Source organism: Phalaenopsis equestris, unplaced genomic scaffold, assembly GCF_001263595.1.
Source record: "Phalaenopsis equestris unplaced genomic scaffold, ASM126359v1 Scaffold000974, whole genome shotgun sequence".
NCBI classification, from domain to species: Eukaryota; Viridiplantae; Streptophyta; class Magnoliopsida; order Asparagales; family Orchidaceae; genus Phalaenopsis; species Phalaenopsis equestris.
In genome coordinates, this window is record NW_018165413.1 from 41,582 (window position 1) to 66,931 (window position 25,350).

The following is a 25,350-nucleotide window of genomic DNA, read 5'->3' on the forward strand; positions in this document are numbered from 1 at the left end:
CCAATCTTTTTATACGGGTCTATTGGAGTGTCTATTGGTTTGCATCCAAGCATACCAGTTTCTTTCAATAGGTCCAATGTGTACTTCCTTTGAGTTACGGCTATCCCCATTTTGGATCTTGCAACTTCCATTCCCAAGAAGAACTTCAAGTCTCTGAGGTCCTTGATTTCGAATTCATGGGCTAGAAACTTCTTCAGCTTTGTCAATTCTCCAGTATAATCACCGATAAGAATGATGCATCAACATACACAATAAGTACAGCAATCTTCTTCTCGGATCGTTTTGTGAACATTGTATGATCAGTCTGACTTTGAGTATAACCGTACTTAATTACTGAATTAGTGAATCGGGCAAACCAAGCACGGGGAGATTGTTTGAGACCATACAGAGATTTCTGGAGCTTGCATATTTTGCCACTAGGGAAGGACCCTTCAAGACCAGGCGGTAAATCCATGTATACATCCTCTTCAAGATCTCCATTAAGGAATGCATTTTTGACATCAAGTTGCATAAGGGGCCAGTCTCGGTTTGCTGCAATGGAGAGTAGGATTCTAATGGAGTTCAGTTTGGCTACTGGGGCGAATGTCTCTTGGTAGTCAATTCCGTATGACTGAGTATAACCTTTTGCAACCAGTCGGGCTTTTAACCGATCTATGCTTCTGTATGTCTTACATTTGATTGTAAATAACCATCTGCATTCTACTGGTCTCGTATCCTTGGGCAAATCAGACACAATCCACATTCCACTCTTTTTTAGTGCAGCAACTTCATTCACAGTTTTTCTCCATTCCGGATGAGAGAGAGCTTCCTGAATAGAATTCGGAACTTTTATGCTATCAATAGCAGTAACAAATGTATGATAGAGAGGAGATAACCTCTCATATGAAAAAAAATCGGGCAATAGGATATTGAGTGCAAGGAACATCAGAATCATCTTTCACAGGCGAGGTAAGCTCATAATCACTAGTGTCTATAGATTTCATACCTGAGTGAGTTTCAGAGGGTTTTTGGAGCCGGATTAGATTCTTGGACAGCAGCTGGAAGCGGTGTTAAGTTCTCTATTCTTTCAGCAGTTCTGTTTCGTCTTGTATAGACCCGAAGTTCCTGAGAAGTGTAGACTGAGGAGATTGAAGAGGAGAAGGTGTGGGTTGTGTAGACTGAGGAGGTTGAATAGGAGATGGAGGAGGTTTTACAGTCGGTGAGGGACCCGTGTCAGTTGGTAAAGGAACACAGGGTTGTTGTTCACTACGACTACTCTTCCCCTGAATGACAGACCTTTGGTAGTATAATTGATGCTAAGAAAATGTGACATCCATAGAATTATAGACTTTTTTAGTTGAAGGACAATAACACTTGTAGCCTTTATTGTTGGTCGAATACCCTATGAATATGCATTTGACATATTTGGAGTCTAATTTACTGCGGTGTTGTTTGTGAATATGAACAAAAATGGAGCAATCAAATAGTTTGTTAGGGACAACTGAAGAGAGTGTACAGGTATTTGGAAAGGAGCGAAGGAGGATATCAATTGGACTACGGCAACCCAGAAAACGAGAGGGCATCCGATTTATGAAGTAGGCAGCGATCAATGTCGCCTCGCCCCAATAACATTTAGGGACCGATGTGGTAAACATGAGACGGCGAGCTACCTCCAATAAGTGACAATTTTTCCACTCGACAACCCCATTTTGTTCGGGAGTATCAACAGCCTGTTTGCAGGTTACAGACGTACGCAACTCTGCGTACGTCTTATGTACGCAAATTTTTTCCGCCTGAAGGTGACCTTTGCTTTTTCGGAGAAAGCTTCACGAATTGTTGGAAGAGGTTTATATGACAGAGTCTTCGGGACACTTCCAAGGGTACACCTCGAATAGATCTAGTCCCTGCCAATACCGAGTAAGAGTATTGAAGTATTGGGTGACGGAGAGATCACCTTGAAGAAAGTCGTGAAGAATGGTCTTAACAGCAAATAGTTCGCTTGCATTGTCCGCACTAGAATAGGTCTCACGGGCAGCATCCCAGATTTCCTTAGTCATGCCATAGAGAAAGAAAATTTTCGCCAATATCAAGTGTCATCGAGTTAACAAGTCAGGCCATAACCATATTATTCTCGGATTTCCAAGTCTTGTATGACGGATCTGTCGTCATCGAAGTTGGAGCATCACCAGTGAGGTAATCATCTTTGCCTTTGCCGCATACAAATATCATGACTGACTGCGACCATTGGAGGTAATTCTGGCCGATGAGTTTGTGGCTATGAGAACATAATTATTGTCTGAATTGATGGGTAATGGAGACCCAGCCGCGGAGGGGTGGCTAGAAGTGACATCACTAGTGGAGGAGGAGTTGCAAGCATGGTCGTACTTAGTCATTGGAGAGGAGAGGTGGCCAGCAGAATGACCAGAGATGAGGTTGCGCCGACGAGGAGCATGGCTGGAACGGGCTATGCTTGATCGCGGAAGAAGAGTCGGCGCTCAGGTGCGGACAATCGCGGGAGAGGTGCGCACTAGGGCTCCGTGCGTTCGGATGCGGTCGATCGGTACGTGGACGATTGGACGAGGAGCAGCACTTGGCTTCGCCACCAGCGCGAACAGAAAAGGTACCAGAAGGCTTCAGTCCGGCGAGTTCGCAAAGATCAGAAGGATCGGGGAGCAGAGGTCTCGGGCAGGAAAGGCAAGGAGCAGAGTTCTATTCAGAAAATCAAAGATTCCTTGACGAAGTACGGCGCTCGAATGTGGACATGGACTCGGATGCGACGCTATGACGATCGGAGGCATGATCAGACGATCGCGGGAGAGAAGGGTCGTGCGAGCATAGTAAGAGAGGCTTCCCTTTGATGGCTCTGATACCATGTGAATTTTGAATAATCCTTTTTCTCAATGAATACATAGATAATTCACTTATAAATAGGTGAGTACAAGAAATAGAAAGAGGAAAGAAATCTTCCTACAATTAAGTAATTCCTATAATTACGGAATAAACATAAATACCTATAATTAAGAAATTATCTTTTTTATATTATGACTAAATATAGCAAGTACTAAATAGAATTAAAGTAAATAATAAGGAGCGTAATTCCACAAATCCTAATCTAAGGAGAAACATAGAATTAGGCCACTAAAAAAAAATAATAACAAAAATTGTTGTACACCTGTTTAATCATTTAGATGCTCATTTACTTGCATTTATAGGTTTAATTCTACAATTTTTTTAATATTTGAAGAAAGTTAAAACAAAAATTTACCCCCTTGTTGATATATCATATCCTTCAAGGTGTGTTGTATTCTAACACTATGATGAGCACATGTGCAATAAATTTGACTCCACGTTGGGTTGCTCATTACCACTACCTTTGGCAAACACCTAAGAATATGATTGTCACTGCTTTAAATTCTTCAAGAAATTTATGTGAAATAAAGAAACCAAATTCACCTGACACAAATAGAAAATCTACACATGACCAAACCTCAACAATATCAAAAGAATGTCTAAACCTTCAAAGAAGATCGTCTTAGAATGTGAGCCCTTGGATCAATGTCTAACCACAAATGTTTAGCATAACAGGTTCATGATAGTGTGATGTTCTAATTCTGAAGAATGCTACATTAATGAAAATGATCGTTTGTAAGAATATAAAAAGAGCCAATACCATGCTGCATCATGACTGCCGCTTGTTGAGACCATATTAGCAATTCTTTCCCAGCAAAAGATTACAAAGGCTAGACCAATTGTACTTCTCAAACAGAGAACCAAGATAAAACCTTCACATTTTTTTGCCTGAAAATGCATTAAAAATCATTCACTTTTGGTAATCAATTTGTTATCATGTTTAAATTATCTCATCATATATACTAATAATTTATAGTAGGACTTTGCACCATCATTTCCATATTAGTAAGGACATTATCCTATATTATTATTTCTGTATTGTTTTCTTCATCTAAATTAACATATTTGCTTCTTATTAGTATTAGAAATTTATACTACATATTACTGTAATATGGAGTAAATTCTTCTTTCTTTATGTTCTCATTTATCGTTCACTAATATTGGGTGTGCGCGTGCGCGCGCGTGCATACACACACACACATATATATAGGGGTCACCTGGATTATTGCAAAGGGAATGCAAGAATCGCTTGGCAAAATGAATGCTGCAGATTTGACAACATTTACTTTGTGCAGATAGCTAAAGAAAATGACTATATAAAGGAAAGTAACATTGTTTTATTAATATTTTTTATGGGCCAAATAAAAGATATTCACTTGACTTATAAACACTTTAGCTCATGTCTCACCAACCCAAATAAACCATAAAAACAATACATGCCTTGAGCTTGCAATTAAAAACCATAATCTGAAAACAATATAGACTGATGTCTAAAAGTCACCTCGACACGAGAAATGAGCTTAGGATGTGCTCACATCTGGACAGGCAACAAAAGCCACTTACAAGTGGTAGGAAACCATTTCACAAAGAATCCAAGTTAAGAAAACAGTGCGGGTAGAGTCTAATTTCATAATTTTTGGGAGACATCCAGCGACATAACAAACTCCACAACCGGCAGTTTAGCATTTGAAAGAAAGTTTCCATTGAATGAACCAACAACAAGCATCCAAAGGGAAAACTGAAACAGGTGGGTCATTACCTCAAGAAACAACTCTCGGGAGGAAATCTCGCAATGACGAGGCCTAGACTGTTCTTGATTTTTTATGGCATTTTCTTGTTATCATGCTTCTCTCGATCTTTTCTTGGTCCTTAATTTCTAGTTATTACTGAAATTTTGAAGAGTATTAGCGATAGAGTTGACCTAGTTCATTAAAAAAGCTCAACAAAATGGCCCAAATATCAAGAAATACATATATAACAGTTGCTGAAACCTAAAACCGCTATCAACTAATTGTCTTTATGCACGAAAGATTTCTTTTCATCCAGCAATTTAGTAAATAGCGACAATTTTCAACAGACTTCATGGTTAAATTGTTAATCATGATATCAATGTATGTATAAAACATAGTAAAAAAGAGCAATTGCATCATAACAGCACATATAAAAGAATGACTCAAAGAATTTCCATCAATAACAGTATGGTGTAGATCACTCAATGTGCCCCACATTAAATAAAAATAATGATTGTTACCAACCTAATCAAGTTCACCAACCTCTCTCATAATAGCAGTCACAAATACAAGACTTCTCAGTCCAGCTATACCTACAAATGAACATGTCCATCAATTTTCTGCTAAAACTGATGTTGCTCACTGTACTTTACATAGGGATAAACTATTATTCCTTTATATGAAAAAAGTTAATTTTCAAACAATCAATTCTCTATATCAGAATCGTCAAATACAAGATCAAGATTATTGATGTCGATCTACTTTAGGAGTCAAGTTAAGTGATGCAGTGGCTCTAACTTGAATATGAAGCACAGGCTTGGGGAAAATTGCTCATCACATCACTCTATGTGCCGGTGATAACATTGCACCCAACTCCAACTCCCCCAAAATCCTAGTTCAAATTTCACAGTTTATTTCCACAAAAATGAAGGCACGAATGAATGCTTCTCCTCAATGGTTGATACTGGAACAACCCGAAAATAAGCAAATGTGATTATTATTGTTGGAATTCATAAAGAAACACAATGGTTTATAAAACTTGAAATAAAATGACACGAATACAAACGGGACTCTAGGACGAGAGCAAAGAGGATGGACTCCGGCTCAGCAGGTGTGGGTGGTTTGAACGGCGATGGCAACAAGTAAGTGAAGACAGGGGAAGAGGGATACGGTAGTAGGTAGAAGGCGGAAGGGCCCTGGCGGCAACAAAGAATGAGTAGGAAGGTTGGGTGGCAACAGAACAGGCATAGAAGGGACCTGGCGACAACAAAGAAGGTCTAAATGGGCTTGGCGGCAATAGAGGTGAGGTGTAGGAAAGCTGGGAAAAAGTAGGGAAGGTCTATGTGGGTTGGGTGGCGGCAAAGTGATCCACAGGAAGCTGGGCGGCAACAGGAAATGCACAAGAAAGCTGGGCAGCAGCATAGAAAAAGGATTATGGTGCAAGCTTGATGAGATAACCAACACCTTGGAGCAGAATACAACCAGAACACTACCTGTCCTCGGATACATCCCTAACAAGGGAGAAGATACCTGACAGCAGGAACTCTAAAATCAGAACAAACAAAATTAGACCCTAAACTCAACAACACACATTTTTTTAATGGTAGATAGGCAGGAAGGAAAAGGAGAGGAGGGTGAACTTGGGTGGTAAGTCCCACCTAAAGGAAGGAATCGGCCGGTCCAACCTTCTATTGGAACTGAACACTTGGTCGGTTCAAGCAAGTAGGCCGGTCCAGCCTAGCAAGCTCCTGCGTCTATCTCCCAGGGTTTGGGGAGCTTCGACTTCATCCGCCGAAGCTTTTGCATCTTCATAATATGACGTCAGATCAACAACATTAAATGTGGTCGAAACATTATAATCTCTTGGCAGGTCGATCTTGTAGACATTATCATTCAGCTTCTAGAGTATTGTGAAAGGTTTGTATGCTCTAAGCTTGAGTTTTTCGAATGCTCATATTGGGAATCTCTCTTTCTTCAGCCAAATCCACACTAAGTTTCCTTTAAAAGTCACATGTTTCCTTATCTTGTTTATTTGTGTCTAGTACTGACGATTCTACTTTCTCTTTTTCGACTTTCTCGTGGAGTTTCTTAATCCCGTGCACCCGTTCCTCTGCATCCTCACTAATCTCTGACATTGGTGGGAGCGGTACAATTCCAGTGGAGTGAGCAGGTTGTGCCCATACACGACGTCAAATAAAATGCGGCTCATGGTCTGACTTATGGATCTACTGTATGCAAGCTCTGCTGAGAGAGAATCAAATCCCACTGTTTGATATTCTTCCTGACAAAGCATCTCAAAAGATTTCCAAGACTCCTATTTACTACCTATGTCTAGCCATCCGTTTGAGAATGCACTGCGGAACTAAATCGAAGCTTGGTGCCTAATTTTCCCACAGAGTCCTCCAGAAGTGACTCAACAACTTGACATCCTCATCTGACGTGATGTTCCAAGGTATCCCATGTAGTCTCACAATTTCTCTAAAGTACAAGTCGGCGACATGCAGGACATCTAGTGTCCTGTGGCATGGTATGAAATGTGTCATCTTCAACAATTGATCCACGACAACCATGATTAAATCTTTATTTTGTTGTGCCTTTGGAAGTCCCACTCAAAGTCCATGCTAACGTCCACCCACGGTGTCTCGGTATGTTAAGGGAGTAAATAACCCCGCATTCTACCCATTGATTTTTGTCATATGACAAATTCTGCACCACCTGATATGTCGCTCTACATCTCCCGCTAGTCGGAGCCAAAAGAAGTATTCTCTCAGAAATGCAAGAGTCTTGTTCCTGCCAAAGTGTATTATGAGTCCTCCACTATGACTCTTTTAAGACGATAGACTCCATCAACGAACATCTAGGAATGCACAATTTACTATGATAAAACCATTAACCATCGGCTGTGTATTACTGTTCGATGGGCTTCCCCTAACGCTGCTCCCAATTTTTTTTAGAAATCTTAGTCTATCTCATAAAGCTTTTTTAATACCTGAAAGCCCACAACGCGAGCATGCATCGCAGTGATCAAAAAGTGTCGGCGGCTCAGTGCATCTGCCACATGGTTTTGACTCCCCCACCTTGCACGAAAGCACAAATTAGAACGATACTAACAAATCCACCCAAGTCATGTGTCAACCCTTCAATTTACTCTAGTTGTTTAACATTTGAAAATTTCATGGTCTGTGAACAACGTGAACTCACTTGTTAGCAGGTAATGGCAAGAGCTCTCACAAAAACATAAAATTTCTCATCATATGTCGAGTATTTCCCCTATAATCATTTGGTTCCTCATTGAAAAAAGTGATGGAGTAACCTCCCTGGATAAGCACTGCTCCTATCCCCACGCCGAATGCATCACACTCTACCTCGAAGAACTGGTTGAAGTCTGGTAGAGCTAAGACTGGCACCTGGGTCAGCTTCTCCTTGAGTGTACTGAAACTACTCTGAGCTGCCTTTGTCCACAGGAATTTATCTTCCTTCAAAAGATCCATCAAAAGGGTGGTGGTGGTGCTAAAGCTCCAGATGAATCGCTTGTTAAACAATTCTAGTCCCAAAAACTGTCTCAGCTCGATGAACAACTTCGGTGTGGTCCAGTTTACAATGGTCTAGATTTTTGTCGAATCCATCAGAAAGCCTGCACTAGACACAATATAACCCAAAAAACATACTTAGTCTGTCATGAAGTAACACTTCTTTGAATGGGCATATAATTTCTCTGCACGCAATACCTCGAAAACCGTGCATAAATGCTATAAGTGTTCCTCCTCAAATCGGTTGTACATCCCAATGTTGTCAAAGTAGACCACCACAAATGTTCTAAAGTGAGCCCTGGATACCTGATTCATCAACCTCATAAAAGTGTTTGGCGTGTTTGTCAAGCTAATGGGTATAACAATGCACTCATATAAAGAATCTCGTGTTTAGAACATGGTCTACCACTCATCTCCTGGTCTCATTCGGATCTGGTTATATCCATTACGTAAGTCGATCTTGGAAAAGATGGTGACTCCATGTAACCAGTCCAAGAAATTGTTCAGGTGAGCCATGGGAGCTGGTACTTGATAGTGATCTTGTTGATGGCTCTACTGTCATTGCACATCGGCTACGAACTGTCCTTCTTAGATATCATTAGAGCTGTGACAACACATGGACTAGTACTCTCTCTGACCAATCATCTCGCGATGAGATCTCGTACTTGTCATTGTAACTCCTTGTACACTGCAAGTCTCAAGTCGATTCACCAATACTAATCCCGTTATGAGATCTATGACGTGTTGAATGTCCCTCAATGGCGGTAATCTCCCAGGATACTGTCGGACATCACATCCTGGAAGTCATGTAGTAGTGGTTGTAATGATGCTAGTATCTCCTTCTCCTCCTCAGTTCCCTATAGTAGGACTAATGTCAGTGTCACTGGAGCATCCCGAGCTGACTACATGAAGGTGGGCCCTTGGGACTAACGCCTTTTCTACATTGTCTCCACTTCTTGTATCCTTAACAGGTAATAATACGATGAGTTTCTCTTCCTTTTTAGAAGAAAAAAAATTCTTGAAGCCGTCGTGCTATTTCTTGCGGTCGAACTGTCAAGGGCCTCCCCAATAGAATACAGCATGAGTCCATCCAAACCACATAGCGCCACACTTGCTCCTGCAACTAATCCCAATTGAAAATTCAACCAAGCACCACAGAACCACGCGTTATCTCATTTCTCTTCTTCAACCAGGTTAGGGAGTAGGACTGGGGATATTTTTGTGTGTTCAATTCTAATTTTTTCACCATCAGCGTGAACATCACATTTTCACAACTCCCACTGTCGATGATCAAATTGCAAACCTTGCTTTTTACCATACACTTGGAACGAATGATATTGTACCTCAAACATAATTGATCTCGCTTTGGCTCTGACTGCATAACTCTTCGTAGGACTAACAATTCTCTCTTGTCCCCTTGGAGTTGAAGTTAGTCCTCTAAACTATCCTCTGGTTCGTCTTCCTCGACCTCCTCTACAACGCCCTGATCTGTGAATGTGACCACTAGGCTAGTGGAACAACTGGAGGCTATGTGTCTATAGTCGTGGCACCTAAAACGCCTCCTAATAGGTACTATACTAGTAGAGGTAACCTTTTCCAGTTTTTTTCCACCTGATGTCTTTTCATTCCCTTGTCCTGTCTTACTGACTCCTCCCGAGGTGCCTTTATCAATCACGGTAGTTGTAGGTGACTGCCTAGTTGAATGTTGTTGTCTGAATGAAGATTGATGTCAGCTAAATTTTTGTTATCTTTCAATTTCCAAGGCTGAAGTTTGAACATCCCCCAGGGTCCCGTATGGCTGCAACTGAACACATTACTAATAGTGGGTTTCAAGCCTCCCAAGTACCGAGCTATAGTGTGTTCCTGTGACTCATCAACTTTCATTTCATCTGTAACTGGTTGAACTATGTTGTGAACTCCTTCACTTAAAGGTCTCTCTGTTACATGTGATAGGGTCTCCCAAACATATCATGACGGTAATCAGGTGGAAGATAATTTCTCTGCATTCCTTTCTTCATATTTTCCCACTTGGTAACCTTATCATTGTCTTCTATTTTCTTCTATCTCTATGAATCCTCCCACCACAAAAAGGCATTCTTCTTCAATTTGATGGTTGTTAATTTCACCCATTATCCTCTAGCACCTTTTTATATTCGAAGATTTGCTCTACAGATTGCACTCAGTCAATAAACTCATCTGGAACGATAACCCCATCTAATTTTTAATGATATTCTGTCAACCTTTTTTATTGAAAAACGTTGTTGGTCTATTGTTCAATTCTATTATACAAAGGTCTATACAAAGGTCGCAAAACAACATTTTGATTTCTTTTTCCCAGAGTGCTGATGAACCATGTTCTTTAGCATTACCAGTCATGTTAATACTACGATAAAACACATAAATGAAACACAACAATGGCATAATTCAGAAGTTATAACATGAGAAACATTTATGGTTGTTACATCATATTCAATAAAAACAAAAAATTTAACGAAGCATAAAAAATGTATAAAAGGATATAAAAAATTTAACGTGGTTCGGTCAACATGACCTACATCCACGGGAAAGGAGGCCAACAACTTTATTATAGCACCAAAGAGGAAGATACAAAGCTTTGATTCATACATTACTCCCTCCCAAAAGCACTTCCAGAAGCATAAGAAACCAGCAGCACTTAGAAACCTTGCAGCTACCCACATCATAAAAAAACCAGCAGCATACACAGCTACCCATACAAATGCAACCCACAGCAAACCGACAGTTACATATGCAACCCACACAGCCCAGACCAAACCAGCTTCACACAGGAATCTGGCATAATAGAGGAAACCGGCAGCATATCCCATAAATAGCTGGCCCGAAGCAAAAAAAAAAATGCTGCGAGGACCAATACCAACTTGCCAAGTACTTGAGCAATGCAAAACAAGTTAGGTGCAAAGATAACATAAAGATAATAATATAACAATTGCTTACAGGACCATGCCAAGTTCCCAAGTGCTGTCATGATGGATTGCACATGTTTTCTACAACTCAATTATGATCTATCAAACAATGAAATTACTTTCCAACTGTCGAACGTCAGAGAAACTATTTCAGCTTTAAAGACTACTTTAAAAAATACACAAACATTATTCTTCCCTTTCCCTAAACCATCTAGGATGCAATTTAATTTTCAAGATTGGTGGCTACTAAACATTCATGCTAAGAGATTACCATAGTTTTGAAAAGCTTCGGCACAATATATGGAACCAATTCAAAAATTAATTAAGGAAACCACACTTCCAATCATACATTCTAAGGCCACACCAATTCTTCATATCTATAAATAAAAAGAAAAAAGTGTTTCACCAAACTGATAGCATGGCTTTACCTCTGCAATAGAGATTGATCAAATAGTTAAAGAAATACTATAAGGCAGTTCCCCTAGTTAGACACATGACTGCGCTTATCATACACAACAATGAACATTCAACAAATTACTCATCTGAGACTTGAACCCAAAAATAGTAGGACGCCAAATGATAGCACACTAAGATTTAGTAAACTAGTTATCTGGCCAATATTGCCAGCTAGAAATATGAAGTCAATTATCAATTCTCTTACAACAATTCAATACATTGCAACAAGGCATCATCTTATAACTAGAACAAAAAGAATAATATAATCAAATTTTCCATTAACAGGTAATGAAACATAGCAATGAATATTTTCCAAAGGCAACATTGAAAGCTGAAATCGTTAATCCTAATCATTTTCCATATGGAATAAAGCAATAATAAAGCAATTCAATAGCAATTCAATGCTCATTCTGAAAGCAAGCTTGAATATTCTTTTTTTAATAGTACTTCCAAATGCTCAATAGGTGTTTGCAAAGCTTCCATTAACAGGTAATGAAACAAGGTTCATTTCGGGTAAGAGTAAAAAGAAAAAATGAACAGGTGCTTGCATTAACAGGTGCTTGCAAATCTTCCATTAACAGATAATGAAACAGGTGCATGCAAATCTTCAACCACAAAACTATATAATGAAACACTGCATACATGCATATATAGGTGCAAGATCTGCAACTTGGATGGACAATGTCAATTTGATCCCAAATCTAAGGGTTAATTTCAGGTAAGAGTAAAATGAATAAATTTTTCGTGTTCCAGAATTTCTAGCCAAAGCAAAACTTCGTGAAGCTACAGATCCACCACATGAAAGAAAATAAAAATAAAAATGACAGAAACAGGAAAGAGATGATGAGAAGAAAACATAAGGAGCCGCAAAAACGACAATCTTCCATTAACAGGTGCTTGCAAATCTTCAACCACAAAACAATCTAATGAAATATTGCATACATGCATATATGGGTGCAAGATCTGTAACTTGGATGGTCAATGTCAATTTGTTCCCAAATCTAAGGGTTTAATTAGGGTAAGAGTAAAATGAAGAAATTTTTCGTGTGCCAAAATATCTAGCTAAAGCCATACTTCGTGAAGCTAGAGATCCACCACAGGAAAGGAGGAAAAATTAAAAATGGCAGAAGCAGGAAAGAGATGAGGAGGATAAAACATCAGGAGCCACAAAATCACACATCCTTCCTCAGATCTGCATATACAATGTGACAATGGCTCGTCTTACCTGAGATCTGTCGATCGAGGGACGACGAAAGAAGGAGAAGGGGACGCGAAGGAAGCAGCAGGGAAGCACCTAGGGTAGGCGCGAGAGAGAACTCCTGTCCACTTTCAGAGCCTTAGGGGTAAAGGGTAAAAAATCTCGGGCGAAAGCAGGGCCCCGCTTCCACAAAATTAAATCCCGCAGTCGCAAACCAAACGAAAAACTTTCGCGAAAAGTTTCAGCAAATGACCGCGCCGCGCCTAAAAAGTTCTCCCAAACGGAGTCTTAATGATCTGATGAGTGGTCTTACAATGTCATGGGTGATATACAAATGCATTTTGTTGGGTAAGGACTCATACAGTCTTCATTTGCGCTCTGTTAATGCCCCAACTAGCAGTGTCTAATGTTGATTACTGATTATTTATATCAAAACTACATTTTTAATAGTATACTTCGTAATGTGATCAACAAAATTTCTCACATGAGTTATAACTGCATAAAAGATCAATACCAAATAGAAACTATTATCATACTAGTTGTGTTTAAGTGCACTCTAAATCACATGAATTTTAATATTTACCTAATGGAGTAGAGACATATATGTAGGATCTATACAATTGGGGTGCTTTGCACCTCTTATTTTCTATTAACATAGCAAAACAATCTACTTGTTCATCTTCTAACCAATCGTTAGTCAATAAATCATCGAGATAACGTCGAATTAATGAAACATGTCTCATATTAATCAAAAAATCACTCTTGCATTTGAAATATATAATTATTGTCGCAGATGTATACAAAATTAATGCAGAGCACAAAAAAAATATACTGCACTAACAACTGAATTTTGCTACAACAGAGATCGATTGTTTCCCGCATGTAATGTGGAATTTGTTCTCTTGCGGGAAATTCGACCACTAGTGATGCAGAACAAACCTATAAGATCAGCAACTCTCAATACATGTCAATATTTGAGTTTGGAGAATAAATAATAGAAGAAAACATTATATATCTTATCGGGATAGTCATCAGTAACAAGTTGTTTGTCTGATTCGTGTTGCTCTTCCTCTTTATCTACATCTTCAACCTCTTATTTATGAGACAATGTTTGTTAAACTTGTTTTACTTCCTTAATATGTATAGTTGGTGGGTCAGAAATAATGTCAGCAGTTATAAGTTGTTGTGGTCTTCCTCTTTATCTATATCTTCAACCTCTTATTTATGAGATAGTGTTTGTTAAACTTGCTCTGCTTCCTTAATATGTACAGTTAGTGGGTCAAAAATAATGTTAGCAGTTATAGGTTGTTGTGGAACAGGCTCTTCTTATTTATTTACATCTTCAATATGTTCTTTATTAGATTATTGTTTGTTGAATTTGCTCTGTTTGCTTAATATATACAGTTAGTGGGTCAGAAAAAAAAAGTATGATATTATAGGTTGCTCTGGAACAGGATCTTCCGCATTATTTACCTCTTCAACCACATCAATTTTTGTAATGAAGTTCCACTACTTTATCAATATGTACAACCGCTTCAACCACCTCCTTTATTGTTTTTTTCTTTTTCTTCCGCTCAAAAACAATAAATGGGGAACTGAATTGCCTCTTTCTTCTACTTCCTTTGGTCTTAATCCTTTGAAGTAAACTGTCTTGTAGGGATTTTTTTATCCATTTCTTCGCAAATTCTCCATCTGGTTGTTTTATTGCTTTTTCTAATTTATGACTTGAGAATTTAAGTCTGTCACTATGTTATCTAAATAAGTCAAACGGGTATTAACTAAGCCTTGAAAGTTAAAAAAAAAATGGGTATATTTCATCTAATTCAAAATGACGGCTTGTATGTGTATGTGTTTGTGTTGACTGAGGGTTAATATGATAAGGAACTATGAGAGCAACCGCAAAAGAAGTGGGTGAATGTGGTCTGGAGTGAGTTTCCTGTTGTGGGAGATGCTTTACAAAACTTGATGGTTCTTCAACTGGAGAGGCAAGTAAATGATATTCAGTGTCTTCCAAATCAAGAAAATAATCATAAACCTACAAAGCAATACAAACAAGCAAGGTCAATCAAAACATCACATGAGCATAATAACAATTTGAGAAAATTATGAAATAAATGATTCACCTGGGCAAAACTAAGCCTCTTAAAGGCTAGTTGAATCTGTAATAAGTTCCAACTCACATTTATTGGTCACCTCAGCATACGTGATCTAGCCTCAGAAATAGCATGGAGCACCAGAGACGTGCTCATAAAATCAGAGTTGTGTGAAACATGAAAAAATAATTAATTGTTATGTCCAGAATTATGAAATGAGTTTTCAAGAGTTATGTGCAAGACACAAACCGTTAGAAAAAAAACGATACCATTAATGTATCACACTGGTTGTTCCCTCTTTATTTTCATGACGCAGACATTCATCTGCTCAGTGAGAAAGTCACATACTGTAGCAGACCAATTATACGAAGAAAAAATATGTACATCCTCACAAGTGAATACAACACTTTTGACACACTAAAATTGTTTGAAGAAAAAATTAAATTTGTCAACAAAACTTAAGTAATAGTTCTACAAAGCGATTAGAAGACTCCCCTAGTGAAACCTTCTAGTCAAATTTTATCTGTCTCACATGCACACTACAGGATTGAGCTTTATCCGAGCATGTTGGTGACCCTCTGTTGGGCATGCCTATCGGCAAGATAACTTGATCTGGATTAAATCTTAGCTCTTTCATACCCAAATTGAATATCATTCGATCTATATCCCAACAGTTCAATATGTGCATTGTCAGAATATAATCTTGAGAGTACGGAGGAAGTTCAAAAAATTGAACCAAATTCATTGATTCCAATTTATTCCATATCTCCTCGTGACTGATTGGTCGGACCTTATCAAGAACTCTTACTGCAGATGAACGGCATATACAATTGATTGATTTTAGCCCAAAAACCTACATGAATACATCAAGAAACTTTAACACCGAATAAAAACCCAAATAACAAATAGGGTGAAATGAAAATAATTTCATCAATATATCTAATTAGCTTGATTGATTAGATTTAATAATTTATCATTTTACCGGTACATATTAAATATCAAGTGTTTCAAATTTCATGAAAGGTTTAATCATTTGTCATAAGAATTATTTATAAGAGAATGAACAATTTTATAAAAAATTTAAATTGTTAATTATATATAAGACTTCATTAAAATAACTAGAAACTAATTTTACTTCATTAATAATTCTCTTGCTTTTAAAATTATAATATATCCTAAGACAACCAGGTTATTTTTTTGAAGCAAGATAAAAATCATATTAGCAGATAGAAATGCAACTATGTTCGTAGATATGCTTTATTCCAAAATATGTATTTTGTCACAAACCTTCTAAGCCCTAAAGTTTATCCCATTGATTCTCATCATGCATCAATCTATTGATGAAGAATCCAAAAAGAAGAATGAAACCTTCAAACTTCAAAATAAGAGATTAGTTAGTTCATTTACATTGGCACATTTACAAATTGAATTTACAATGTCAATATATTATAATATTTTTTTAGGGACGTCATGGTAATCTTTGTTGCAATTAAACACTTCTATTTGACAAATTTAATTCCAACATTTAACCTATCAAAATTGCCTTTCGAAATGCAGATAAAGATCTATTGACAATGGCATATAATGTATTGTCAATGTTATTATAGCAGCAGATAATACAACAATAACACAACTTCAGTGATAAGAAAGCAAGAACCGAAAATACCTTGAAACGTTTTGCGGTCTGTTAACCGATTCATTATCCTCCTTGACTTTTTCAACTCCTTTTTCTTACGACCTCCCTTCGTCATTTTCTTAGCCTCTTTGAACTCCGGCTTCTCCGCCTCTTCCAACTCCGCCTTCTTCGCCTCTTCCAACTCGGTCTTCGTAGTCTCCATTTTGTCCTTCTCTTCCATTTTAATATTGCTTTGAATGACATAATATGAAAATTCTAGCGTGCATTAACATTCAAGCGGAAACCCTAGCTCACCACCGACGCGCGAATGGAAAACCTTAAGCCCTTTTTTTTCGAAAATGAGTCTGCCTTTTACTTTTGACCACGATTTTGGAGCGGGATATGCAGTTTTTTTAGTTGTTTGCGGAGGTTACACGGAGGTTATTGGGGCGGTACCGTAGGGTGATTGGGGAAGGGTTACGGGTAGGTTTGTGGGATTGTAGGAAAGTTATTGGATATTTCAAGCGGAGTTTATTCGAGCGAGACTGCATGGTTATTACAAAGTTATGAAAGGTTATGCGGAAGTTATTAGAGTGGGACCGCGAGTTTATGCGGAAGTTATTAGAGTGGGACAGCGGGTTTATTAGAGTTACTGGAGCCGGGTTGGCAGGTCACGTGAGGAATAGTTGTTTTTTTTTAACATGCAAGTGGTGGGATCGCTATGGAATATGTGGTCTTGTTCTATTGGTTGTCGCACGCAACGCTGCGTACGTTCTCCGTATGGAAAAATTTCTCGCTCGTGAGAGCGTTAAGATGAGGTTTTTTCCCGTCTCATTTCAATCGAACTCCTACACACAAAGAGCGCAGGAGAGTGGAGAGAGACCGGGGGGGGAGTGAGAGCGAGAGAGAGGCGGAGGAAGAAAAAAAGGAGAAGAATGAAATGTTTGAGGAGGAAGTAGGAGAAGCAGTAGAGGGAGAGGAAGAAAAAAAGGAGAAGAATGAAATGTTTGAGGAAGTAGGAGAAGCAGTAGAGGGAGGAGGATGAAGTTACCTATAATTAAGCCAAAGTGATAGGAGAAGGAAGCTAGTGCGGCATTTTTTCCACAAGTAGAAGGGTAGAGCGGCCCTACCCGAGCGAAGAAGAGGGAGGAAAAGGCATTCGTGCTCTAGTCGAGCCACAAAAGAGGAAAGATAGCTCATGTTGCTTGTTGGAAGCTCGATAGAACTAGAGGAGGAAGGAGGCGGCGGGTTCTTCCTGCGTGAGACTCGCCAAGAAAGGAGGAGGCGAGCCATCCAACTTGTGTGGCTCGCAGAGGGAGGAGGAGAAAGAGGGGCTCGAAGGGCTGTTTGAGGCTCGACCAAGAACTGAGCGATGAAGAAAAGGGGGTCACAGAAGCTTGAGTGCGGAAGCTTTGCATGCAGCCCCTTTTTGTTTGTGAGGGGTGCTCGACTGAACCCTTAATAGGCTCGGTTCTACTCAGCTCGAATGAGTTGGGGAAGGCAAGAAATAAAGTATTAAATTTATTTAAGTTATTAATGGCAATTGATTTAATTAGACCATCAGTTCCCGTCATGGTAATTCCAAGCTCACTGGGTCGGGTCGTGACAAGTATGGAATATCACCAATTCAGTTGTAGAGCTTATTGAATCAAGACTCATCCTTGAACTCTATCATTGGACATATTAAGCTTTATGTGTCAGTTAGGTCTTTGCACTAACGAGTAAAGGATGACAAGTGTGGGTTGCTGCAAAAATTTGATATGGTGAAGAATTGGTACTTGAATTCTTACAATTAAATTTTGGCAACCCAGACACAACTAGAAGACTAAATCGGGGAGGAAATTTGTAAGCGTTGCAATTGACTTTTGGTGATCTGGACCTAGCTAAAAGACTAAACAAGAGATTTGAAAGTATCATATCAATTATATTGGAGTTTTGTTAAATCGGACCAAGCTCATTATTAAGCTAAACCGGGAAGCTTAATGCATGAATATAAGAACAATACTACCCTTCATGAGTAGAGTGAACTCCTAACACCATGAAAGACAATCCAACAATCACTGCATTAAAGAAATACATTCATAAGTGAAGCATCGTCAATTTAAAATTAGGACATCACATGGTAAAACCGTATTATCCATATATGAACAATACAACCATCTAAGAAATAAAAATAAGAATTACAAATACAGACAACATCAACTATAATATTTCTTAAGAATAGGCCCTTTGATAGGGGGCATTAGAAGAGCTCCTTAGTGGTCAACTAACTAGTGAGATCCACCTTCGTATAATTTTTCTATCACAAATGGACCTTCCCGAGTGAGCTCAAACTTACCATATTTGCAACAATATGTGATAATAGGCCTACACAAAACTAACACAAGCTCTGCAACAATAAAAGTCCTCGGTCAAACAAACTTACCGTGCTCGAGCCATCCGAGCACAATAAAGTTCAGGATTTAGTTGAGCTTGAAGGCGCAATTCATCCAGATTGTTAAGTTCTTCAAGTCATAGACAATCATTATGTTCTTTGTTAAATTTGTGATTGAGAGCAATAGAGAAAAGTGTCAAAATGCTCCTAACTCTTTTTAGTGTGTCATTTTAATCCCAGAGTATATAATAGTGCCAATTCTACATTCTCTTTTAATATGGGCTGAAATAGTCCCCCACATATTAAAAGAGTCGGAGGGTTAAATTTGTACTATAATAAAATTTGAGGCTAAAAGGACCCACTATAAAGAGTTAAGGGGAGCATTTTGGAAATTTACTCGAGAGCAATATTTAATGATGGGAGCTCAACATCCAAAGGATGGATCCGCCTTTACCCAAAAGTTAATGCATATGGAGACATGTGTCGATATATGATATATAGTTCTATGTGCGTACAATACTTATGGTAATTTTTCATGTCATGCTTTTCTATTTGTAGATAGTAACTTTTTCATTAACTGAACCATAATTTTGTTGAAAGCTTTAGCAAGTTGAATGGTTGTTGAATAATGTATAGTACAAAATTGCCAAACAATATAATGACGGGCAGGGCAAATCTTTTTTTTTTTTTTTTTTTTTTTTTTTTTTTTTTTTTTTTTTTTAATGCAGGTACATCATCTAAAATGATTATTTTAGGCAAGCAAAAATGGTATGAAATATGATCTCTGAAAAAATGCAACATGTTATCTGTCCTGACCACCGTAAGGGGTATAACCATTGGCCATCAAGATGAGCCTAGGAACATTTGAGAAATGTGACTCAAACAAACCAATAATATATGTGCCCCGATACTCAGAGTCAGGAAGCAATAGCGGGGTGAAAAATATTCGGGGTTTAGTGTAGGAAAATGTTATGAACTTGGCATTGATGGCATCAGCGAGAATACAAAATGCAATCATGTGTCATATAGGTCAATAACATCTCAACCTCATAATTATGATCATCATTTTAGGACCTAACACGCATGACCTAGTGTGCTTCATTTTGTCTGAGGCAGTGTAAAAATATGAGATCAAATACACTACGATACAAAATAGACATAAGCAAATGACAATTCATCTTTTTAATTTGAATCGCCACAGAAGGGTCATCAAGGATTTTCCCGAATACAAGTAGTCTATAAGAGGCTATCTCCAATCAATTTCTTCATCAGTTATTGTAGCAAATAACTTTTTTAGTTCAGGTATATAAGTATCATGTTTGAGGATCCTTCTATTCTAAATAGTAACAATCACGTGTGAATGTTTAGAATCTGCTAGTCCTTTTGCTAACTTAGCTAGTACATCAGATTTACCATTTTGGCAATAGAAAACTCTTTCAATAGTGTTGTGAATGTATTGTAAAAAATCCATAACTCTTTAGAGATAATGAAAGAGAACAAGCCTAATAAAATTTGTATTTACAACTTAGATAATAACAAAATGTGAATGGCTAACTGTAGGTCAGCAATCAAAAGTACATATTCAGCTTCATTATTTATACGGAACTCTGAAATACTGTAAGAGTAGTGCATTATATATTTTTCAAGAGATACAAACACTAAACCTGTCACGTCTCACAATGACACGTTTCACCAATCGAAATAAGACATAATAAATGCATGTTTGATTTAGTTAATTGAATGTATTTGCAACACACATTCAGAAAACTTAATCATTAGAATAAAATGGAGGATACATTCAATCACATAAATTCACCAAACAAAAAGTAAATTCAAACATTTTCTAATACACTCAATTTCAGTATACTCAAATATTTAAAAATAAGCCAAAGCAATCATAAGTATATAATTAGAAATAAATCTAGAGAGCATCTAAAATCATCAAAATTTTTGCCTCAAAAATAAACAAATCTAAACAGAAATCAAATACTGAAAAATAATAAATATACATAATAATCATTATCTAGAGAGCATCTAAAATCATCAAAATTTTTGCCTAAAAAATAAACAAATCTAATACAGAAATCAAATACTGAAAAATAATAAATATATATAATAATCATTAGAGAGAGAATTGTAAAAAAGTACAAAATTTAAATGCATCAAGTTATATTTTCTTTTGTCATTTTCTGTAGTAGTGTATTTCATTTCAGTTTTAAAATGCCTCATGCACGATAATCTTAGTTATTAATTACCATAACAGGTCAAAAAATTATATTATCAAGTTCAATACAGCGTACGTGAAATCTTGTTGAACTGTCTTTAGGACCCTTCCTTTATAGGATACCTATTGTCCCATTGGGGATTCTTTTGCCCCTACTTGCATGAGTAATATAATTATATTACTATCAACTTATTTCCCATAACATGATATTTCTTTTCCTTCACATATTTTCCTAACTAATTATTTCAATAATTATATAATTCATGTTTAAATATTCTAAATATATAATTTGGATTTTAGAATATATTATGAAAAAAGTGTGCATTTATAGCACACATTTAGACAGAAACAAGTGCATTATATGATTAGTTATAAAAACTATATTGTGAAAATTATAAATTGCCCCTATACCTTATTTCTCATAATAAACTGCTCTGCACTAATTTACTTATAAAATTTTTCATGAATATTATTTTCTAATTTTTGAATTACTATGATTTAAAAACATATTTCGCTTTTGATTTTTTTAACATATAAAATAGTTGATGAATATTATCAAGTAAATCACATTTAAATTGAAAGGAAAAGAATTTGTTATAGATGATGGGGAGCTACCGAAGATAGTTAACGTAATAAATTTTTGTATCAATAATAACTTTAGAAATTATTTAATTTGAAAGTATTCAGTGGTAAATTATAAATAAGAAAATTTTTTGATATATTTGGCTCTTTTATGAATGAAAAGATTTTGTGTTATGTAAATATTTAGTTAAGAAAACTTTCAATCCAATTATCTGTTGTCGTCTTAATTATTCCAAGCATTCAGGCAAGATCATGACAAAGCAAGAAAAAAATGGAATAAGTAAAATTGTGAGTTCAAGAAGAGCAAGACAATATGCACTAAAAAAACAATTAAAGAAGAGAACAAAGATGCGAAGGACAAGGTCATGCAACCGAGAAAAAGATAAAGGGGGAAAGGAATTGCAATAGCTAATAGCCAATTTGGGAGTTATTCGATAGAAAAAGAACGGCTTGCTAGTTGGAACCATTTCGTAGATCTTCATTTACTTCATCATTCTAGAAGCAATTAGTATACTGACAATCCAAGATTTATTTATGCTAATAGAGTGATGTTTTATGCGTATGAATTAAGGTTGTTAAGTTTATTGTTAAAGCTCAAATAAGACGATAAATAAATGTTAAACTCTAATCCTAACATTTATATATATATATATATTGATTTATAATCAAGAGGTCTCCAACACCAATCTCCATGAATCCGGCTATAATGAATTCCTCTAGATCCATGAAGATTATATATCTTCAACTATCCTAGCACCCACCTAATATCTATAATTGTCCTTGTGCCCAACTTATTTTTGCACTGATCTTAGGCTCGCCTAATGAAAATATGAGAAGAATTGTATCATTTAAGCAGAAAAAAACTTAACATACTCAAAATTAAATTTATATGGATAATAAACTATGAATTGAATTTTTAAGGTAATGAACCCACAATCATCCTACATAAACTTCTAGCATAGATTTTAAAAGGGGTTTTATTTGAATCGATCATATAAGCAAATGTTAGAAGCTATGAATGATGGAAATCTAAGATTGTGATATTTTATACATGATTTAATCAAAAACACTGGTTTATGCTGTCTTAAAACATGAATGCTTGAGTACATGATATTTTATAATACAAATATGTAGACATAATATTTTTAACAAAGAAACTTTCTGTACGTGTGCTCCTTGATTAAAATAAAATGCTTAAAATAGCTATTTTGATTGTTTAAACTTTTAACATGCACTGCACCAAATGCATAATTGACCTAGATCCTTTGACCCTAGGTATCATGCAGTGCCATATGTTGAAGTGAGATAGATCAAAGTGATGACCGATATGTCATATTGACGGTGATCTTCATAAAAAAGATCACTCTTCATGGGTTAAAGGGGAATCATTATCATTCCATGTTATGAGCATTTTGCTAAACACTTACAATCTTATTTGTTAGTAAATGTATATTATGAAATACAATTTCTTTATTCATAAGATTTCATTTGTTGATATTGATATGATTTGATATTTATTTAAGTTAATCATGTTAATTATTGTAAGAAATTCTAATGATCTTCATGTTCATTGTTTGGTTATGAAATTTACTAAGCTCATACCAATCACTGATCCTTACATATAGCAAACATTGATCATACTGATTATTAAATCTTTATTATAACACTTTAGTCATAATATAATGCTTTGGCGAGAGTTACTTTGGAGACCGAGTCGAAACACAATTCTTTGGCAAGAGTTACTTTGGATATTTTATTAATTTATTTTGATCATCCATTCCACCACCTTTCATGTTCAAAAATTACCTCATTCCATGTGAACATTCCTTGCAAGCACTTGCCCAAGACATAACAGCACACCATAAGCCCTCCAAACAACAAGAAGCTCTGAGCACTATTTTGAAATTCACCTTCCCTTAGCTTCTACAGAACCTGAACATTCCACTAACCTTCTCATATCACATAAGTAACAATTAAAAATAAACATTCACATTCTCTTCCATTATCCAACATACCAATTATCATCTATCATTTGGTATAACAGACAATCCTAAACAAGCGCAGGAAGTTGCATGAGAAAGGTTACATCAGGAAGTTGCAAGAGAAAGGTTACATCCACTTGCATTCATCTTGGTAAGGATGGTAAGAAAGCTTCATTCCCAAAACTTTCTTAGCTAAAATCCACTTCTATTAGCCTCCCCTCATCTCCTACACTCACTCCATAAACAGATATCCATCTACAATCCTTGACCGAGAGTCCGCCACCACCTCTATAGCAATATGCATGCAAGAGGATGTAAGCATATGATTTATGATGAACTCTACAGCATCACGACTATTGCTGACTAATTATTATTTCTAATAACTTCCATCATATAAGTTTTGGTCAATCGGATGCAATAATCATAAATATCTTCTTTATTGTGCCACTTTTAATGATAATATTGAATTCCCTATACCATGTTATATATTACAGAGCTAGTAGATCTCCCCTACTAAGTTTGTTTCTTGCGAACAATTAATTATGTAGTTTTTAGGTTACTATTTTGTATATTTAAGAGGAGAAAGCTTTTACATTCATATTTCAAAAATCTGGAAAATGTGATTAAGTCAACTTATTTAATTAATTTAAAAGCTGGTTGTGCTTCAGAAATGCTAGTATAAAAATTAACTTTCATTTATGTTTTGGTGTATGAACATTTGAATGCCATGGACTTCTTGATGCTCGAATCATGCTTTTATCATACTTACGAACACATTGTACTTATTGGATTAACTTGAAATTAATCAACTCATCCCATCATGCAAATTTACAGTTAATTTTCTTCGAGAACTGGTTGTAACATTGTAATCTCAGCATCTCAACCAAATAACTTAATTCCATCTAATAATCCAACAATTATCTAATAATCCAACAATTAGGTCATGTAAGTCAATTGAGTTACATCAACAAGATAATAAAGGTAGAGGGATTAACCAGGAATCACGATACCACGTTAGAGCAACCCAACTTCACAACCTTGAATCCCAAGCTTAGAATCCACAGCAGGAGTGGCTGAAAAGAGAAAGAAAATTAAATCAGAGTATTGAAAAAACAGTCGGACGGTATCATCCCATCGCAAACCGCTGCTGCGAAAAGAAAGAACAAGGTAACAATCGCTACCGCAAGCTCACCAATCAGCGATGGCATCTTCCTCGTGCCACCTGGATTAGAAGATCAGCTCTGAAGAAACAGAAAGACCGAACGAAGGAGTAGACAAAGAGGGCTGCTGCTGCAATGGGGATTCGAATGCAAGGGTCTCCCACACAATGACAAAGAGGAAAGAATAGCCATGTTCCATTGGGTGGAGGACTGGGCTGTGGTTCGCAAAGCGAACAGTTATGTATGTCCCTTTCAATTGATTCTCCATCAAAGTTTTAGCTGAATTAGACTTTATATATCACAATATCCTCCCACATTTCAAGCAAGAAATATTGATTTATTTTATTTTTATCTTTTTTTTTTTAATTTGACTTTAAATTGAGTTAAATTGGTTTGCCCTTAAATTAACTTAAATCAAGTAGACTAAGTTTTGGATGACATGGTTAGACCTAAAACAATATTAATTTTTTTTTATTGAAGAAAAAAATATTTAGATATATGCTAAGACAAGTTGAAATTTTTGTTTAATTACATTTTGGATCAAGCATATTTTATTAATAAATTTATTACACTAA

The 25,350-nt window shown here is 36.7% G+C and overlaps 1 protein-coding gene across 5 annotated transcripts in view; it reads right to left on the reverse strand.

Moving 5' to 3' along the window:
• Positions 1–25,107, reverse strand: part of LOC110032579 (BTB/POZ domain-containing protein At3g05675) — a 38,930-nt gene extending 13,823 nt beyond the window's left edge. The window contains exons 1-3 of one of the 5 annotated variants that reach the window (XM_020736244.1): positions 24,808–25,107; positions 24,611–24,688; positions 3,650–3,777 (exon numbers count right to left, since the gene is read on the reverse strand). The gene's annotated coding sequence lies outside the window, so the exon portion shown is untranslated. Of the gene's footprint in view, positions 1–3,649; positions 3,778–23,445; positions 23,566–24,610; positions 24,689–24,796 lie in introns of those variants that run through there. The other 4 variants (XM_020736247.1, XR_002294863.1, XM_020736246.1 and 1 more) reach the window with 4 other exon arrangements.
• Between the last annotated feature and the right edge of the window lie 243 nt (positions 25,108–25,350).